Here is a 6,188-nt window from a genome sequence, read left to right on the forward strand (position 1 = left end):
TGGATGGTCTAGGTCAATGATCGGACCATTTTTAGTAGGATCAACATGAACTAAAATCAACATGGGTCATTTATTTCCCTAGGAATTGATTGGTAGTCATGATCATCCAACAAAAGTGATTATTTGAGGATGGGTAATCAACTGTGGGACCCACATGATGGATGTCATAGATCAATGACCTAACCATTTGTGGCAGGGTCAATATGGATCGTCAATTTTCTTAGGCATTGTTTAGAAGATAGGCATTGTTTAGAAGATGGAATGATCAACGTCGACTGTCAATTTTCTTAGGCATTGATTAGAAGATTAGGATCATCCAATCAAATTTATCCTTTAGAGGGATGAGCATTCAAGTGGGGTGGGGCCCACATAATGGATGTTGTGAGATCAATGATCGGGACATAATATGATCAATTTCGACCATTAATTACCTCAATCATGGATTATAGGGATCATTCAACCAAAGTGATTTTCGGGCAAGGGTTGGCAATCAAGGGTGGGACCCAAATGATGGACCTTCCATTTCCTTAGGCATCAAATGGACTACTAAGATCATCCAACGCAAGTGATTTTTTGAGAGGGGTTGGTGACCAAGGGTGTCTTGATGGTTCTGTGGTCTAGGTTTCGTGTCACAGAGTCCTCGTGATGCATTTTTTCCAGGTCAACACAGGCTATAGTTGTTCAAGGTGGGGCTATCAGGTGTATATCTAGGTTGATCATGGTGGGTCAGATTTTATATTCGCTTTGGTGTCATTTGGACTGGGGGAATTTGAATTCATCGTAATACCCACTATTCCCACGATTTTGAAGTTTGGACCATTCAATTTTTATGGGTGTTGATTGTAGGTTAAGATCATCATTCAATTTGATTTTTGAGAGGTATGGACATTAGAGGGTGAGGCCCACTTTGTTGATCTCATAAATTCAATGATTAAAATTTTTGTAGCATGATCAGTATGGGTAATGAATTTTCCTACGAATTGATTGGAAGATTAGGATGATTCAACCAATGTGATTTTGCAAGAGAAATGGGCAATCAAGGATGGGAGGGAAATGATGGATACTTTAGATCAATGATGGAAATCGATTGTAACATGCTTATTATGGACTGTCAGTTTTCCTAGGCATTGATTGAAAGGTTAGGATCATCCAATCAAAGTTATTTTTGGAGGGATGGGCATTCAAGAGTGGGTTGGGACCTACATAATGGATGTCATAAGATCAATGATTAGGACATGTATAACATGAACAGTATGGAACGTAATTTCCCTGGTCGTTAATTGGAATATTGGGATCATTCTGGGATCATTCAGCCAAAGTGATTTTCAGACAAGGGTTCGCAAAGGGTTAGAGTGGGACCCAAGTGATGGTTGGCTTAGAAATGATTGGACCATTTGTAGCATTAACAACATGAACCATCCATTTCCTTAGGCACTGAATGGACTATGGGATCATCCACCGCAAGTGATTTTTTTTGAGAGGGGTGGGCAACCAAGGGTGAGATACATATGATAGATAGTCCATGTCAATGATCAAACCATTTGCAATATGATCAATATTGGACCTTCCATTTCCATAACCACTAAATGAATGGATAAGATCATCTGACAAAAGTGATTTTTTGATAGTGAATGGCAATAGAGGGTGGGATCATATGATGGATGGTTTAGCTCAATGATCAGACCATTTGTAATGTGATAAATATAGGTGTCCATTTCACTAACTATTAAATGGGCGGTGAGGATTTTTCCAATTAAAAGCAACTTTTTACAAGAAATGAGAACCACATGATGGACGGTCTAGATCAATGATAAAAAATGCCATCAATGTGGGCATTCATTTGTCTAGCCATTGTGGTTACACGTGCAAACTTTGCTCACATGAGCAACAGTCGATCCACTTAACAATTTGATTGCATCATGATATGATATGCAATTGACATTGAAAGTTGTAGTTAATTCATAGGTGATCACATCTTTGTGCTTGTTTTCTGTTTGAGGCTCTACTGTGTGGATGGATGCTCTGTGATGTGAAATTGGGGGATGAGCTGATGTGTGGATGTGTGTACAGGTGCCTCTCTATTAGTGGCATTGCTGTATGGCTGTGTGGGGGACCCTGCCGTATGAACTGTTGATTTATTTTTTATGGGAGCTTGGTTTGTTGCAGGCCTATCATTGCTCATTTATCTCTTGCTCCCTTCTTTTTGTCTTCTTGCAGCTATTTTATATTTTGTGATGGCTTACCGATTCACATTTGTATGGTTTGGCTTGAGAGGGTATATAATAGGTGAGGTTCGAATATTTTTGTAGTGATCGGCATAATCTTATGAGATTTTCTTATATTGACAAAATTTCAGGTGGTGCGATTCCACCTCTTTTAAAAAAGTTTAAAAATTTGAATGCTTCTTAAATAAATAAACAACAAACAACGTGTAAGCCAAACAAGCACTGGCATTATTAATTTCTGGGAATCACAGTGCCTAGCTCAAACAAAGAAATTACAATTGCCACCGGTTACAACACGGAGGCAGAGCGCCATGCTTTGAAAATAAAATATTCAGGGCATCCAAATGCTCCCTTTTGAGTATTTATAAAGTCCCGAGCCATGCATTTGTACATGAATGGCGTCTTGATTGGTTTATCATCGATATCGTTGATCTTGTATTCTGAACTGAAGATGGGTCATATCTCACAAAATTTAACGAGGTGGGGGAGGTTCTTAACCATTTGATGGGTGGCCCAAAAATAAATGGTTAAGAAAGATATACGATGGTCTGGAAAGAAACGCAATGGCTTGATGTCCGGGAATTACCAATCTATAATATTTTGAGAAATGTTCCTGCACCACTCCTTGTGGTACATGACGTCTTTAACCAACGTATTTTGAGAACTGTTCCTGCACCACTCCTTGATGCATTGCAGAGATATGCTATTCTTTTCCCCCAGTTTGATACATTCAATAGCTAAAATGTCTTGTAGCACAGGGAATGGTGTAATCGCCTGTTAGTCGACCAGAGCCACCATGGTCATGTATTTGTTTTATGCACACCGTCTTTCTGTTTTGCCAGCTCCTTTTAGGTCATGAGCCCAAAATTGAAGAATATCCAAAGCTCAAGTGGATCATACCACAAGAAACAGTGGGGGTTGAATGCCAACCGTTCAAAACTTGTTGGGGCCACCGAAGTTTTGATCAAGTAGATATTTGTGTTTTCCCTTCATCCAGGTCTGTGTGACGTTATGATTAGGTTGGATGTCATCATTCAATGTGGGCCCTAGGAAGGTTTTAACCATGGACGTCATCATTCCCCGTGTTTCCTATGGTGTGGTCCACTTGATATTTGGATATGCTTCAATTTTGAGCTCATGTCTAAAAACTTCTTGGGACTGTAAAGGTTTTGGATCAAGCTGCTTTCTCTTCATCCATGTCTTAATTTGTAACCTTATCAACAGGTTCAATGGCAAATAAACATTATAGTGGGCCCTAGGGATATTTTAAGTTGGGCAATCAATCACCGCTGTTTTCTATGGTGGGGTCCACCTAGATTTGAATCTGCTTCATTTTTGGACTCAGGCCCTAATATGGGTTAGCAAAATGAATGAATAGTGTACAAAACACATCCATCATGGTGGGGCCCACAAATTTTTAAGTAGCACACAATGCAATGGTACACCACGCAATCTAAGTCTTGAAAAAGGAATGACTTTGTGGCAACCCCAGATCCCATGATGCAGGTGGGACCTTACTGTGGCGTCCACCTTTATGTATACATTGCATATCTATGCCATCTATCCTTTCTGCTAACTCATTTTAGGGATTGGGCCAAAAAAAAAAAAAAAAAACTGATCCAAATCTCAAGTTGCCCACACCACAAGAATAAGTAGTCATTGACCATTAAAAACATTTTGCAGGCCACTAAGGTTTTGGGTTAAGCTGATATTTGTGTTTTCCCTTCATGCCCATATGTGTGGTCTTGTCAACAACAGGTTGGATGTCAAATAAACATTATAGTGGACACCAGGAAGTTTTCAGTGGTGGCCATTCAATGACCATTCCTATGGTGTGGTCCACCTAAGATTTGTATCAACTTCAATTTTGAGACTGCTCTAAAATAATTTGTAAAAACGGATGAACAGTGTAGATGTACAGCGCATATCTTGAGATGGGCCCATGGCCAGAGTCCCATTGACATCACTGGATCATGAGCTGCCGGTTAGACGCGTCATCGAATAAGATACTGGAACGTAACATTCCATATTAATAAGATATTATTTCGTCAATATTTCTGTATTTTATTAAATTACTGTGCTGATATCAGCATAAATGACATGGCTTAATTAAATTCAGCCCTGAGCCGGAAAAATGGATATATGGTGTAGATAAAACACATAATCACAGCAGGCCCCACAAAGTACTGCCACTGCGGAGTTGGGTGGAGGCAGGTGAAATGATAATGTTGTCGTTTTTATTGCAAGCCTGTCCAACTAGTCCGAGGAAATTGGTCTTCTGCCAATTCCACGAGCACAGATTAGGTTGGACCGGGGGAATAGCTTTAGTAGGTGAGACGCTGATAGTGGGGCCTACCTTCATGTATGTGTTATATATCCATGCCATTCATCCGTTTTTCAGCTCATTTTGAGATCTAAATCTTAGGTGGACCAAGTGACAGGAAAATAGTGGTGATTGAAAGCCCACAGTTAAAAACTTCATAGGGCCCATGGTGATGTTTATTTGTCAGCGAGCCTGATGATGAGGTCAAGGGGGAAACACAGATAGCAGCTTGATCTTTTTTTTTTTTTTTTCAAACCACAAAAAGATTTCAATGGTGGGGATTCAATTCCTACTGTGTGGTCCACCTGAGATTTGGATCTACTTATTTTTGAGACTATGCCTTTAAAATGAGGTGGCCAAGCGGATGAACAGCCTGGATATACAGCATAGACATGGACATGGAAACTAGGGTGAGGGCATCACCCACTAAGCTGTTATAATCTGCCCCAATCGGCGTCCTAATTCTACAGCCCACGTGGGTCGGGTATTTAGACTGAGAAGGTTAAAAGCGTCATTTGGCAACTTTAATCACGGACGCGGATATCATGCCTTTCGAAGGAAGTTCCTGCGCTGGAAACTTAGGCGGGGCCAACGTGATGTTTGTGAGAAATCTACACCGTCCTAATTCAGTGGCAAAGACCAGACAAGTTTCCTATTAACAGCTGACGAAGACCGTTCCACTCCAGCTTTTGTTAGAAAGGTCGGGTCACTTTCCTGCCCATGACTTTTAGAGTTTCCACAGGGTGGGCCAGCTCCTTTTTGTTAAGCGGTGAAAGGAGAGAATGACAGGCTCTCTCTTCCCTTGGTGTCCGCATCGGCGTTTCCTATACGGATTCCCTTGCCTCCCTGCTGCCGTGTGTTGGTAGCTATTAATGGATGCATACGGTGAAGCCTATTGTCACTATGTTTATGTAGGTGCATGCATTTTGTAGTGTGATTTATATAAAGAGAGGGCCATAGTTATAAAGATGTATTAGCTTAATTCATCTTTTAAAGTGTTTTTTGGTGTGATTTTTTTTTTTTAATTTTTTATTTATTTATTTTTTTTTTTTTTTTTGTATAGATGAGAAATAAGTAAGTCTTATATTTTTATTTTTTCGGTTTACATTGAAGAAAAAAGCTCTATATTATTGTCCCGTAAAATAGTCATATTACCAAATTATGTAAATAATTGTGACTCTATTATTAAATCATGTAAATTATTGTGGCTCTTGCTATTGTGACTCTATTACTAAATCATTTTGTGATTTGGCGTTGCTATTGATCATGTGTGGGTGTTTTTTTTTTTACAACAATTGGTATTAGGGTCAAAAGGTTAAAAAACCTTTTAGCACCAGATTATTGTTGGCGATTGTTTTAAAATTGTATAGATTGAGTTCTACTAGATTGGAGATGCTTAAATTCGACGGATCTAATTATGTACCGTGGAAATTGAAGATGAATATGGTGTTGGTGAAGGAAATATGTGAAATCGCAATAGAAAGAAAAGAGAAGAAGTCTTTAAAGATGAAAGACAAAGTATTCGATGAGAATAATCAATTAGCTATGATGTATCTGTTAGCTAGCTGTACAAACTAGATTTATTTGCTTTAAGAAGACATAATTATTGGCTTTACTAGGCTTTACTAAAGCCTTAAGAC

Source organism: Magnolia sinica, chromosome 13 (assembly GCF_029962835.1).
Source record: "Magnolia sinica isolate HGM2019 chromosome 13, MsV1, whole genome shotgun sequence".
In the NCBI taxonomy this organism is placed as follows: domain Eukaryota; kingdom Viridiplantae; phylum Streptophyta; class Magnoliopsida; order Magnoliales; family Magnoliaceae; genus Magnolia; species Magnolia sinica.